Below are 15,640 nucleotides of genomic sequence, written 5' to 3'. Positions count from 1 at the left end.
GCCAGAGCCCAGATCAGGAACTGTGAAGATGAGCAAGAAAATGGAAAAATGTATGAAAACGGTAACCAGGGCTCGACAAAAGGTGGAAAGGACCCTACCTTGTGCTGCCAACAACTCGGATGGCCTTGAAGGTTAAAGGGAAGGAAGAATGGGTCCACGCACCTGCTGTAAAAAACATTGTCCGGCAATAATATAGCAGCTGTTACCAAGTGATCTAACTTGTATTATGTATTGGATACTGCTCCTTGTTATATTCCGTGGGGCATACCCAAGGGACCCTCACCCAAACACCTTTTTGTCTCTATGCCGCACCTACGCTGGACAGGTAGGACAGGGTGCCTGTTGGATATGCGCTCAGACTCCCCAACATGGGGGTGAGACGAGTCATTGGCATGCTGTTCCTCTAAATGACACTGAGTATGCTGACGTTTGAACTTTTAATATTGTAACACTGCAGCGCAATATGTTTAGGGGTTGGTTCCGTCGCTCTCCACCAGCCAATGGGTGGAACTATACAGAACATTAGAATCAGACCGCCGCAAGGTAAATGCCACCTGTTGGTGTTCCAACCTTACACTCAGTACTTACGATTTGGGAAGAAGCTCCTGTCATATTACAGTATCATACCTCTTTGGCCTATCTATCCGAAAGCCCGCCGGTACTGGTAGTACCGAACATCCACCAAACCCCCTCAATGGTACATACTGGGTTTGTGGAGATAAAGCTTACCCCTGGTTGCCTGGGATGTCTCAACTATCCTCTTTCTTTAATGTGCCTGTAGGAAATTCGAAAAAGAACGAACCACACCCACCTGGAGTGGCTGTTGCTACCTAGCATACTTGAATCCCCATCTTCGCCATATAGGTAAATCAGATATTCACCCATATCGCAGTCTACATCGCCGTGGCATCTCGGAATCTGAACGATTCTGCATGATTGCTTTGCCCCCTTATGGAACTGCTCGTAATTCCCGTGAAATTATCAACCTGGCAGCTGCACTTGAAAAAGTCGCTAATTCAACGGCTGATGCTCTGGTTGAGACACAGAAGCAGATTTCAGCTAGTACCACTGAAATGATAGCACTACGCCTAACCGCATTACAAAACAGGATGGTCCTTGACTTCCTTCTAGCTGAAAAAGGCGGCGCTTGTGCTATGATAGGCTCAGAGTGCTGCACTTATGTACCCGATGGCTCTGAAAATATTACTGACTTGGGACCGCATGTCGTGGACAAAGTACAAGAAATAAAAAAGGTTGGGGAAAGTTTGAGTAATTTTCATAAAAAAAGATTCTTGGCTGTCTGTAATATTAGGTTGGTTCTCCGGTTGAGGAAGTTGGTTGCTATACATTTTAATTGGTTTGGTCGTAGCATGTGTTATAGGGTGTTGTGCATGTGTTGCTTTGCGGATTTGCTGCTCCCAGATTATCAATGGTGTCTCTGCTGGATTAGGTGGTGCCCCAATTATTCCCCAAATGATGCGCACTGGCCCTAGTGAAGCCCACTGTTGGGGAGAGAAAGGGACCGGCCTTTTCCTTATGGTTGTTAACCCCCGTATGATGATGAAGATACTATTCTTCACTGGTGTTAATCTAAAAGTGTCCTTGAGCAGTCAGGCAACCAGCACGTAAACTAATAGACTAGTCGCGCTATCAGCTACCTTCCCAGACTAATGAGTGCCAGATGTCAGATATGGTTGTAAACTAAGAAAGAACTATTGTGTGTATGCCCAAGATATGTCACCATACCATGTTAATAATTAGTGAGGGTTAAGCAACCATCGAAACTACCTAATCTCTAACCATTGAAACTGCCTAATCTCTAACCATTGAAACTGCCTAATCTCTAACCGTTGAAACTGCCTAATCTCTAACCGTTGAAACTGCCTAATCTCTATCACGTACTTTTTTGCTATAACTATGTGTGTACTCTAATGCTTCTCAGAGTGCCGGATCGCTCCATTGTATGCGACTGGGCTCACCGTGATATCACGATTTAATAAAGACTTCCAAGACAAACCTCCTGGGTCCAAGTGTTCACTCTGTTTTCCATGACAAATTGGCAACGAAGGTGGGATCTGACTGAAGTCCAGTAGCCTCCTAAGTTGGAGAGGTATTTGAAATCCTGGACCGTTGGATCTCCGAGAAAGAACCCTCGCGGAGAAAGGGAGGAACAACTCTCCTAAGTTAGGGAGAGTACGGATTACATCCTAGCTGAAAGGGGGATTGCAGTGAATTAGCGCCCCAGCTGAAAGGGGGACTGTGAGTAAAAGGGTAGCTACCGACCAAAGAGACTTAAGAGACCCAAAGCATCGGAGCACTTGTTAAGGAACTCTTAAACACCGGTGAGCGCATAGGTAGGGAAAATGCGCTGCGCTGTTAATTGTGTTTCCTTTCTAGATATAATGGGAAGTCTTAGCAGCAGAGCGGCATCTGCCGCCTCCCCGGTTCCACGGGGTTCCAAAAACAAACCAAAGCCAGAGCCCAAATCAGGAACTTTGAAGATGGGCAAGAAAACGGAAAAACGTATGAAAATGATAACCAGGGCTCGATAAAAGGTGGAAAGGACCCTACCTTGTGCTGCCAACAACTATGATGGCCTTGAAGGTTAAAAGCAAGGAAGACTGGGTCCACGCACCAGCTGTAAAAAATATTGTCCGGCGATAATATAGCAGCTGTTACCAAGTGATCTAACTTGTATTATGTATTGGATACTGCTCCTTGTTATATTCCGTGGGGTATACCCAAGGGACCCTCACCCAAACACTTTTTTGTCTCTATGCCGCACCTACGCTAGACAGGTAGGACAGGGTGCCTGTTGGATATGCGCTCAGACTCCCCAACATGGGGTGAGACAGGTCATTGGTGTGCTGTTCCTCTAAATGCCACTGAATACGCTGACGTTCGAAGTTTTAATATTGTAACACTGCAGCGCAATATGTTTAGGGGTTGGTTCCGTCGCTCTCCACCTGCCAATGGGTGGAACTACACAGAACATGGGATTAGAATCAGACCGCCGCATGAGCCGGTAAATGCCACCTGTTGGTGTTCCAACCTTACGCTCAGCACTTACGATTTGGGACGAAGTTCCTGTCATATTACGGTATCATACCTCTTTGGCCTATCTATCCGAAAGCCCGCTGGTACTGGTAGTACCGAACATCCACCAAACCCCCTCAATGGTACATACTGGGTTTGTGGAGATAAAGCTTACCCCTGGTTGCCTGGGATGCCTCAACTATCCTCTTTAATATGCCTGTAGGAAATTCGAAAAAGAACGGAACCACTCCCACCTGAAGTGGCTGTTGCTACCTAGCATACTTGAATCCCCATCTTCGCCATATAGGTAAATCAGATATTCACCCGCATCGCCGTCTACATCACCGTGGCATCTCGGAATCTGAACGATTCTGGATGATTGCTTTGCCCCCTTATGAAACTGCTCGTAATTCCCGTGAAATTATCAACCTGGCAGCTGCACTTGAAAAAGTCGTTAATTCAACGGCTGATGCTCTGGTTGAGACACAGAAGCAGATTTCAGCTAGTACCACTGAAATGATAGCACTACGCCTAACCGCATTACAAAACAGGATGGTCCTTGACTTCCTTCTAGCTGAAAAAGGCTGCATTTGTGCTATGATAGGCTCAGAGTGCTGCAATTATGTACCCGATGGCTCTGAAAATATTACTGACTTGGGACCGCATGTCATGGACAAAGTACAAGAAATAAAAAAGGTTGGGGAAAGTTTGAGTAATTTTTATAAAAAAGATTCTTGGTGGTCTGTAATATTAGGTTAGTTCTCCGGTTGAGGAAGTTGGTTGTTACACGTTTTAATTGAGTTGGTCGTAGCATGTGTTATAGGGTGTTGTGCATGTGTTGCTTTGCAGATTTGCTGCTCCCAGATTATCAACGGTGTCTCTACTGGATTAGGTGGTGCCCCAATTATTCCCCAAATGATGTGCACTGGCCCCAGCGAAGCCCACTGGTGGGGAGAGAAAGTTTACGCCGCCAGGGACCAGCCTTTTCCTTATGGTTATGAACCACCGTATGATGATGAAGATACTATTCCTCACTGGTGTTAATCTAAAAGATTAACAAGGAGGGACTGTGGAAGAATAAAATACATGTATAATGAAATTACTACAGAGTGTCCTTGAGCAGTCAGGCAACCAGCACATAAACTAATAGACTAGTCGCGCTATCAGCTACCTTCCCAGACTAATAGGTGCCAGATGTCAGATATGGTTGTAAACTAAGAAAGAACTATTGTGTGCATGCCCAAGATATGGCACCATACCATGTTAATAATTAGTGAGGGTTAAGCAACCATTGAAACTGCCTAATCTCTAACCATTGAAACTACCTAATCTTTAACCATTGAAACTGCCTAATCTCTAACCATTGAAACTACCTAATCTTTAACCATTGAAACTGCCTAATCTCTGTCATGTGCTTTTTTTGTTATAACTATGTGTGTACTCTAGTGCTTCTCAGAGTGCCAGATCGCTCCATTGTATGCAACTGGGCTCTCCGTGATATCACGATTTAATAAAGACTTTCAAGACAAACCTCCTGGGTCTGAGGGTTCACTCCGTTTTCCGCGACATAGCCCAACAATACATTAAAATATCACATTTCAATCTGCAATGGGATGGCACCTAATAAGGCCTAAAATGTGGCTGTTACGCATCGGTTTAATTGCACAGTAGCAGCAGTTTGTACCATCTACAAGATGCACTGCAGGAATTCACCAAAGCTCCTTTGACAGCAGCTTCCAAACCCATGACCACTACCATCTAGAAGGACAAGGGCAACAGATAGATGGGAGCACCACCACCTGCAAGTTCCCCTCCAAGTCACTCACCATCCTGACTTGGAAATATATCGTCATTCCTTCACTGTCGTTGGGTCAAAATCCTAGAATTCCCTTCCTAATAGCACTGTGGGTATACCTACACCACAGGGACTGCAGTGCTTCAAGAAGGCAGCTCACCACTATCTTCTCAAGGGCAACTAGGGATGGGCAATAAATGCTGGCCTAACCAGTGATGCCCACATCCCATGGATTAATTAAAAAAATTAGCTAAGCTCTATTTTTTTCCCATATACTGCAATCTGGTTTTATATGTATTTTCAGAAAAAGTACAGTGTACTTTGAAATCCATCACGATGTTACTCAAAATTACTTTATAATTTATGTACTGTATAATGAGAAACTAACATATTGCACTACCTGGCCTTTTACACTATCCCCAGATTGTGCACTGCATTATTTGCTATCACAATCACAGTCCAACTTTCTTGGTTTGTGAGCCATACCTGATCATACCGGAAGATACAAATCTGAACCATTAAATTTAGCTGTGAAGACAGATGGAAACAGAAACATATACCAAAAGTTTGCAATAAAACTGAAATATGCAAATCTGTGGTATAACCAAGATCAGAAAATATGAGCACAATTACAAAAATTGTGTATGGTATGAAACCAGAATTGTTTAAGAATCTGGATGCTTAATCCTGGAGTTCTAATGACTTACAAAATTGAGAGGAATATAAGGCCAGCTGGTCCATCAAGCCTGCCCTGCAGTCATAATGGCTGGATCATCACAACTGAATATTTCCTTACTCTATTCCATCCATCCCCCAACTACCCACTCCCCACCCCCACTCTGATCCCCTGCAGCCATGTAATCTCCTGAGAGAGGCAAAAAAAGAGGCACAACACTTCAATTGTTTACCCTGTAAGCATCTAAGCTACTTCTGCGCCAGTTAAAAAAAAATTAACACTTTTAAAAGTAGAGAAGAAATGCAGAAAAGCCAAAGATAAACATTCTCAAGCAAGGTATGAATGCCACTATCTCTATTCTGGATTTTAATTGTGAATGATATACAAGATGTTCCAAGATATAATAATAGTTAGAAAATATCTGGCTGTCATGGAACAAAGTATACCAAAATAATTTTGCCAATTGGTTATCTCAATTTTTGAGTGTAACTGATTGGAAAAAAGGGACAAAGTTATTCAGGACTTTTGACCATTTGGCACATTTCTGTGCATTTCCTGTCATATATTTAATAGAAGCTTCACCTCAGTAATGATGAAGTTCCCATTAATTGTATAATTCAACAGCAGAAGCAATTCTCTGGCATTCAGAAATACATGTTCCTACTATTTAAATTGGGGATCTAGATTTGTAGGCACGGAGGTGGATTAAAAGCCTGGCTTGAATATTTCAGCAACATTTTCAAACAAGCCCTATTAGTTTGTCAGAAGTCTTTTGTGGTGAATGGTGTGGCACAGCCATTGTTTTGCAATGCCAATAGCGGTACAATGGTTTTCACTGAGTCACAGAACTGTTACAGCAGGACTCACCCTGTACTTGTGCTTGTGCATTTTGTAGGAAGAAGAGGAAAGGCAATGGAAATAAGCCAGGTAGGTCCGGTTGCATTAAGAGCATTCTGCACTCACTCATCAGTACCCTGACACAGGTCCCCCTCCATGAGGACACACAGAGGTGTGCAAATACTTCTCTTTATTAGGGAGCTGAGCATGCCCAAAGAGAGGGCATGCCAGTAGACCTAATGTCATGAATGCAACCTGTGAAGCTTTAATTAACCCGAATGGCTCTTAGTTCTGTAAAAGCATTCCAATCATAGTATTTCATACTTTCAGGTGCTACTGGATAATGAAGACTTGCTAGGGAGATCTAAAGCCAACAATGCTTGATGGCCATACCTCAGGGGAGGTGGTGGCGTAGTGGTAATCCAGAGACCCAGGGTAATGCTCTGGGGACCCAGATTTGAAGATGGTGGAATTTGAATTCAACAAAAAAAAATTCTGCAACTAAAAGTCTAATGATGACAATGAAACCATTGCCAATTGTCATAAAAACCCAACTGGTTCACTAATGCCCCTTTAGGGAAGAAAACTGTCGTCCTTACATGTGATTCCAGACCCACAGCAATGTGGTTAACTCTTAAATGCCCTCTAAACAAGGGCAATTAGAGATGGGCAATAAATGCTGGTTTAGCCAGCAACGCCCACATCCCAAGAGCGAATTTTTTAAAAAATCACAAATCAAATCTACATATCCAGGCACATCCATTTGCAACAACTCTCTTCACAGACTCCAGATATAAAGAACTTTTATATATATATATATATATATATATATATATATATATATATATATATAGCGCCTTCCCATGACTTCAGGAAATTCCAAATGCTTCACAGCAGCTATTGTAAGAAAACAACCAAGGCTGCCGATTCGCACACAGTAAGCGTCCACAAACAGCAATGAGATAAGGATCAAAAAATCTGTTTGTGGTGCTGCTTGAGGGATGAATGGTGACCGGATCACTGGGAGAACTCTTCTTTGCATTGTTCAGGTCAGTAGGCAACCTGAAGCAGAGCTAACAAGCACCACTAACAGTTGCAGTAAACCCTCAGCTGCAGCCACAACTTTGCCTATAATGCTCCAGGCATACCACATTGCTGTTCTACAGGATGGATGTCTTATAATGGAAAACAAAGTCAACTTTCTTTCCACCACCTCATTCAATACCACTTTACTTCACCAGCCAGCAAAAAGTGCATCTGGTGCTTGGCTGCTACATCATTTGTCTGTAAACTCTGTATTATCAGTCCATAATTGTTTTTTTTACATACATTTTTCCTTGACATTTATCTCTCTCCCCTTCAGTCTTGACAAAGGATGCTGATAGATTGAAATGTCTCTTCAACTTTTCCAAAAGCTCTTAAGAATGTTCTGCACCAATGCAGCTACTTAAGTGGCTCATCCCTTTAAATATTATTGGGACCAAAAAATATCCTACTTTCTCTAAACTACAATAAAAAAGCCTTGCTTTTTTACAGTGCTTTTCATGATCACCTGATATCTCAAAGCACTCTACAACCATAAAGTACTTTTGAAGTATGGTCACTGTTGTAATGTATAAAATGGGGCAGCCAAATTTGTGCATAGCAAACTCCCACAAACAGCAGTTAGTAATGACCCAGTAATCTGTTTTTTGTTGAAGTTGATTGAGGGATAATATTGGCTAAGACACCAGGATAACTCCTCTGCTCTTCTTCAAAATAATGACACGGGATCTTTTATGTCCACCTGCAAGGAAAGACACAGCCTTGGTTTAATGTGTCACCCAAAAGACGATACCTCCAACGTGCAGCACTCCCTCAGTACTGCACAGAAGTATCAGCCTTGATTTTTATGCTCAAGTCCTCGAGTGGGACTTGAACCTGCAGCCATGTGACTCCAAGGCGAGAGGGCTATCAACTGAACCACAGCTGAATAAAATCATACTAGATAGAATTCCCTGCATCACATGCAACTGTACAGGACTCCTGACTGTTGGCTGGATGTATTCCCTTAACTTTTTTTTTAAAGGTTTTCTGACATTAAGCATTTCCTTTCCAATACCGTTCACAACAACAGTCATTCTCTGTACCTCCTTCCCCTTTTCCCTAATCTCTGCTCCATGCTAGCTCTGAACGGAAGGTAAAGACCAGGAACTTTCTGCATGCAGAAACTTTGGTCCTAAGTCTATTCCTCTTAGCTTATTTATTTTTTATCATCTCAACCGTGGGACTACAAATAAATGTTAAACATATAATTGAGGGAGCAAAGCAATTGATCATATAATCATCTTTAGCTTATCCACACTTTGAAACAATACACACAAACTAATCTCTTTTCTTTTCAGTTTCAGTTTGCACCAAATACAGCATCTGTCTTTGGCCTCTCAAACACAGTTGTTTTTATATAACAATAACTTGCATTTATATGTTGCCTTCAACTGAGTAAAATGTCCCTAGACACTTCACAGGAGTGATTATCAAGCAAAATTGGACACTAATCAGTATATGGAAAAAATGGGACAAGTTACCAAAGCTTGGCCAAAGAGATAGATTTTAAGGAGCACCTTAGAGGAGGACTGAAAGAGAAGTAAAGAAGTTTAAAGAGTGAATTCCAGGGTGTTACCAGTTTTCTTATCATAGTAACAATTCATGCCAAAACATACACTCAATTGATCTTCATTATATTTCCTGTAAAATACCAATTGGCTCTCCTGCAGCTGTTTTTTTTTCTGATATGACTATGAACATCACTCCGGAAAATGACACCAGCACAATTTGTTTTTCCAGGATTCTGCTCCAACTACAGTACTTGCATTCAAAATCAAAAGTTAAAGCTCTTTAAGCAGAAGTTATAGATGACACCCTGAAGTTGTTGATTAATGATTATTTATTCTTGTACATCATCTTTTACTTGTCTTCTCCCTCTCCTTGACACAAATAGTTCCTGTGTCAAGGCCACTCCAGTGACCTGACCCAGACATCTTTTTTCTCTGTAACTTGCCACAGGAAATGCAAGACTTACAGAAAAGGATCCACCTGTCAACTTTTCGTTCTTGTACTTTAGAAAGTACCTCACTCCAATGGGCTGGCTTATCACTTTCAGGGCAGTTAGTTCCTCATTTTCAGTTGGTTAACTATCCATAGCAGATTCATCATGGAAGGTAATGGACCTAGTCATCACACCCAATTTGTCCTCTGTCAGTCCCTGGAGTTTGCTGACATTCAGCACAAAGTTCTAGCACCTCATCACTAGTCTCTTCTATCCAACCAGAATCCACATCATCATTTCTCAGTCAGCCAATGCGCAGTCAAATTTCACTCCCATCACCAGCTTTTCCAATTATTTTTGGACTGCTCATGGAAACAGAATTCCTGGTCAAATATATGCAGTTTGAAGAACGGTTTTCTCACATTTCACTGTCTTGCAATTCTGGCCTCATTCTGAGTACTCGGGGAGGGACCCGATTTAATTAACAGGCTGGTCCAGCTCACTGGAGCTCTAACATACTCTTGTCAAATCTCTGCTCAAATCTCATCCTGTTTAAGAATGAAAGGGTTTTAGCAGCCTTACAAAACTGAAAGAGAAAAATTACTAAATAATTCACCTCCTCAATAAAATGGATTGAAGCTCTTAATGACAGTGTAAAATTAGAATATAAATACCTAATATGTACAAAATTCCATTACCACCTCCAATAAAATAGTGGACAATCAGTTTTTTAAAAATTCATTCATGGGATGTAGGCATTGCCGATAATTGCATTTATTGTCCATCCCTCATTGCCCTTGAGGAGATGGTGGTGGAGGTACCTTCTTGAACACAACTGAGTGGAGTGCTAGGTCATTTCAGAGGTCAGTTAAGTGTCTCAACCATATTTACTATGTGTCTGGAGTCACAGGTAGGCCAGACCAGGTAAAGATGGCAGATCCCTTACTTAAAGGATTTTAGTGAATCAGATGGGTTTTACATTAACCCAGCAGTTTCATAGCTGCCATTAGTGATATTAGCTTTTTCATTGCAGATTTTATTTAATTATTGTATTTTCCAGCTGCCACAATGAGATTTCAGTTCATAACACTAGGGATTACCAGCCCAGTGACAAAACCACTGTGCCACTATATAAACCAATGTAAACTAACATTGAAAGAAATCTTGTTTAAATGCAGTAATATTAAACAGTATAATTTCAAATTCTTTAAAGATGTTTTGAATGTACTTGGGATCTAATTTTAGTGCATATTCCTGATATTTTTCGAAAATGGTCTGATACAGCAGATTGTTTATGTAATATAGAGTATGGTGACAAAAGCTCAACCAAACTAGGCAACTCAAATATTAAACAAGATCTAAAGAATTGCATCTCTCAGACAACTGTTTCCAGAGTTTTTTTTTGGTGGGGAGGGGGGAGGGTTATTGCATTAAACATTTTGTATTCCAGTCAAGTCTCATTCGTTTCGTGCCCAACATCCATTTTTGCTCTAAACATGTTACCTCTCAAGACGGAGCCAACTCCAATAAACACAAGACATGTAGCAGAACTTGATGCGCCTAAATTGTTTTGTCATCTGACCAATATTTTGATCTTAACTATTGCACATCGCTGAAAATCAATGGCTGTACAATTAATTCAGAAGACAAAAATCGCCCACCCCCGCTCCCCACCACCAAAAAAAAATCCGGCACAAGATCAGATATCCGAGATATTTAACTTTGCACTGGTTCTTACATCGTTGATGGCGAACACAGTTTCAGAAAAAAAGATAAACAAAAACACGATCCAAAGGGACAGATCTTAAAATTTTTTTTTTAAAAAAAAGAGGATGAAAAATTGTAAACAATGCAAACCGAAAATTATCCAGGCTGCCGGGTGATGATGATCCGCACTGTTTTATTACAGTTCAGTTCACAAACAATTGTGTACAAGGAAGGAAGGGAGGGAAGGAGGGGGGGGGGGGGGTGGAGGAGGAAGGGGGGGGGGTAGAATAAAGAAACATCCGAACATTAAACCAAAGGGGTCGGTTTAAATTTAAACTGTGGGTGAAACTCCGCGCCTTCCGATTCAATAAAGGAGGTATTTGTTGTCCTGAAAACTAGCGACCAAAACACTGCAAACAATGTGGATCCTCAATAACCCCAAGCAAGCTCCCGCCTTAGGGCGGCCAGAAATCTCCCAGCCCCGCAATGCCGCGGCTCGGCCAGCCAACTCACCGGCCTCCTGGCTGCGAGGGAGCTCGGCGATCCCCGCCGCTTCAGAGCCGCAGCTCCGAGTTACACCGGAGCCAAAGTCTCTGCTCCATCATTCGCCATGACAGATTGTGAGGAGCTCTCACCCCTGACCTCTCACCTCCCACCCTCCTCCCCCCATCCACCCCCCCCCCCCCCCACCCTCCCTCGCGCTCTCTCTCTCTCTCTCTCTCTCTGTCCCCTCCCCTCCCGACCACCGGAACTGAATGCGGCGGGTGGGGGTTGTGGGGGGAAGGGGTTAGGGGTAGGGCAGCCTGTGTGGAGGAGGGAAGGGAAGGGAAGGCGGGGGATCTGTGTCTGCCCCCATTGCTAACGCACACAGGATTTACACACAGTCCTTTACAGCAGCCAGAAAAAAAGTGCTTTAATATATATATTAAAAAAAACAATATTGGCGTTTGGGGATTTGATCTTTTTATTTCTCTCTCTCTCTCAATCCTCACAGCTGGAGGGTTGACAGCCGCTTACCTAAGTGCCAAGTCTCACCCATGGAGAGTGAGGCTCTCTCGCTTTGGATTAAATGTGACCCATTTTACGCAGCTATTAATATGTGAGAAATCCTACGTCAATTGTAAATTTTTTTTTTGGTGGCTCAACTTTAGAGTGGAAACTGCGTACGCCAACTTGTTATTGCTGCAGTTGCCTCTTCCCCTCCCATGGAGGCACTGCGGCCCTGGCACTGGCAGGAGTGTGTCATTGCATTGTGACATGTTTACATTGATGGTTTTCATTCTAAATGTGGAAAATGGGAAGCCTGCTAAATTGTGCCTCAATTACACCCACTACCCCTGTTCTATTTATTCCTTATCCTCTGACCTCGCTTCATTTGAAAGCTACACTTGGTCTTGATTTCTTGTCTATTACATGGGAGGTTGACTGGTAATATATTGGCTTGGATTTTGCATTGAGAATAATGTCGAGGCTAACAGCAATCACCATTATTATGGAGTATATCACACAGCTTCTTCCGGAGTGCATACATAAGCAATTAAACATGGAAATCTGCAAGTTGTGATCCAAGTTACTCTGCATCTCCACAGACTGCACTATAACAGTACCTCAACAGTAGACTCGGCATTGAAATCAATGTAAGGGTGTAAAGTTTCTGTACTTACCCACCACTTATGGAAAGTTAGGGCTGGTGCATTAGAGAGTAGGTGAATTTTTATTGTCATGATTACTCATAATTACTGCCAAACCCACCTCTCTGGCCCTAAAAATTGCATTTTATAAGTATGGGGGCTCATTCCTTCAGAACGTTTTATGACTGTTGAAGTTTTAGACTTTTTCTGTCTCTTTTATCTTTCCCTCTTAATCCCACCTTTCTTTCTCAATCTTTATTTTTCTTTCTGTTACATTATTCAAATCTAATTTATAATTTGAGGGCTTATAATTCCTGATTTAAACAGTGTGTCTCAGTGAGTATTCTTCACATTGAAGAAACTCACTGTCTCTTGCTCTTCTCACACATGCCACTGACCATCTCACAGGCCACATTTCTCAAGTACTATAAATATAAATGAATCAATAGAATGGCTATCAACAGACAGAAAGTATCTTAAAAATATATAAAGTAAAACTGAGAAAACTAGTTATTTTCTACATTTTTCCCAATCAGGCCTAATCCCAAAGGTAGGAACCAAGGATTTACAATCAGTTGCTTATATAGATTCAACCTTCCCTTAGCAACATCAGTGAATACAGGACAGGAACTTAAACTGATATGCCAAATTAAACTCTAAGCTGCCCCGGCAGAAGAATGATTCTTTTGGTGTTATGTGATTGAATTCTCTTCTATTACATAATTCTCACATAAAACAATACATTCTTAAACCTGCCGGCAGTATGTGATAGAGATCATTTTACATACTATAATTTTCCTTCCTGTTACTGGTTTTGTCCCCACTCAGACTTCTTTCCTCCAAAATTGATCCCTGTTTCTTCCATTTTGTGGTCAATATGAATTAATTATTGTGGTTGGTAGTAGTATTCATCCAAAAAAAAGACAGCAAACCTGGTAGCAGTGGGGTATTGTGAAATTTCAGCAACAGTCAATAAGTTGCATGAGCATCTTTTAATGTTTGGACCATTTGTTCCAGTCAAAGGTAATATGTTAGTTCAGGTAATAATATCTGTTGGGCTCAGTTGAGTCCTTTGCATCTGAGGAGAGATTTGTTCATTAGGGGACACATCTCAAAAGCATCACTGGAAGGTTTTGAACTGTCTTCATTTACAGATTGTTGCCACCATCAATCGGATAGGTGGTGGCTTTTAAAATTTAAAATGAGGTACCATGCACAAATAACTGAGCATTGTGGACCCTGTCTGACCACGTTAAAAACAAGGCAGATATCATTCAGTCTTGGATACAGTGTACTCTGAAAAGCTTCTGTACACTCTGGTACATAAATAGAACCAAGTCTCTGAATCTATGTTTGCATAGTTTTGTTTGACCAGTCTTGGGTACGTGCGCAGACAAAGTTCATTGTATTCAGATTAATATCCGCTCAGCCTGGCTTAGAAGAACTGCTTGACAATATACTTCCACCCCAATTCCAAAAGTTCTGTTCACTAAGGCCAGCAATTTATTGGGAATGTTGAATCCCCAAAACTAGTTAACCGTGGAATAGAATTTTGATCACTGTCCCGCTGATTCATTATTATTCTTAAAACTGTTAACCAAATCACTTCAAAATTGAATATTTTCCAGAGAAACTAATCCCAACCTCCTTAAACTTTCTACATAACAGAATGTAGCCCATGCTGATAAAATATCCTGGACCAATGATAAAATGGGGAGAAAAACAAAACAGAGCGCAAGTCAATTAAAGAGGATGTAGTATTTTGCCACATAAATATCTGGAAGTTTAGTATTTTCAAATTGCTGAAGACTGTATCTTGAAGAAAATTATTCACTTATGTAATGCATCCAATGAAGTACAAATAAGCTTCAATTAATCTGTGAACGGTCAACTTACTGTAGTTCCAAAACTTTCAGATAAACATATGCATTGTTTCAAGTAATGCACAAAACAAGAGGTACATAATGTCAATGCTTCAGTTCAAATACTTGATTAAAAAAAATTACAATATTAAAAATATCAAACAAAAATTATTGATTTCTCTATGCATAGATTAACATAGCCATATGGAGTTTTATGCAGAGAACAAATTACAGTTACACACACACAACAAACACACACAGACATATGTATAGTGTAATACACAATACAAACATATGAACAAGGACCAGTAGGCCATTCAGCCCCTCAAGCATGCTGCACCATTTAATAAGATTATGGCTGATCTGATAGTAACCTGAAATCTGTATCCCACCTACCCCTGATAACCTATCACCCCCTTGCTTACCAAGAATCTATCTACCTCTGTAAATCCACAATGCAATGCATAAAGCAGCAAATATACCTTCATACATTAACATAAGCATAGTGTGTAATAAAGAAGTTATGAGTATTGCTTTAAAATGTGAACATAAACAATAACATTATATTTTATTCTTAAATATCAATTTGAAAAATTGAAAAGGTAGAGTTGTAAATGGAACAATGAGTGGTTTGAAATAGTTTACAAATATATCAGTTTTGATCTGTTACCTTCTATATTATTCAAAAGCTGCACTTTCATTTATTTGTGAAATATGGCCAAAATTATGTCAGTTTCTGGGTTTGGAGACTGAGCTCAGTGTTTAATAAGATATTGAGATTGTGTAAGTCTGGTTCAGCGTGAAACATGGATGGGGATGGAATTGGTGGCAACAGCTGGAATTAGTTGGCAAGTGCCAGATGTAATGACTTCGGTCTTTTTAACTGGAAATTGTGGTTTATCCAAGGTTGGATGTTGGACAAGTCGCGAAACAACAGAGGCAGTGGAGAGTGAGAGAAGTTGTGCAAAGGTAGCGATGACCTTGTGCTTGCAGATAATGTTACCAAGAGACAGCATATAGATGAGAATGAGGAGGGGCAATGATGGATTCATGGGGCCCCTGGAAACA

General features: G+C 41.2%; 1 protein-coding gene across 8 annotated transcripts in view; it reads right to left on the bottom strand.

The window, feature by feature from the left end:
* The window catches only part of LOC121291913 (homeobox-containing protein 1-like), an 87,239-nt gene extending 75,528 nt beyond the window's left edge, over positions 1-11,711 (bottom strand). For 6 of the 8 annotated variants that reach the window (XM_041213572.1, XM_041213575.1, XM_041213576.1 and 3 more), the window contains exon 1: positions 11,593-11,695. The gene's annotated coding sequence lies outside the window, so the exon portion shown is untranslated. Of the gene's footprint in view, positions 1-11,229; positions 11,279-11,592 lie in introns of those variants that run through there. The other 2 variants (XM_041213571.1, XM_041213574.1) reach the window with 2 other exon arrangements.
* Between the last annotated feature and the right edge of the window lie 3,929 nt (positions 11,712-15,640).

The sequence above is a fragment of the Carcharodon carcharias genome, chromosome 19 (assembly GCF_017639515.1).
Source record: "Carcharodon carcharias isolate sCarCar2 chromosome 19, sCarCar2.pri, whole genome shotgun sequence".
Taxonomy (NCBI): Eukaryota; Metazoa; Chordata; class Chondrichthyes; order Lamniformes; family Lamnidae; genus Carcharodon; species Carcharodon carcharias.
This window is presented reverse-complemented; position numbering and strand designations above follow the sequence as displayed.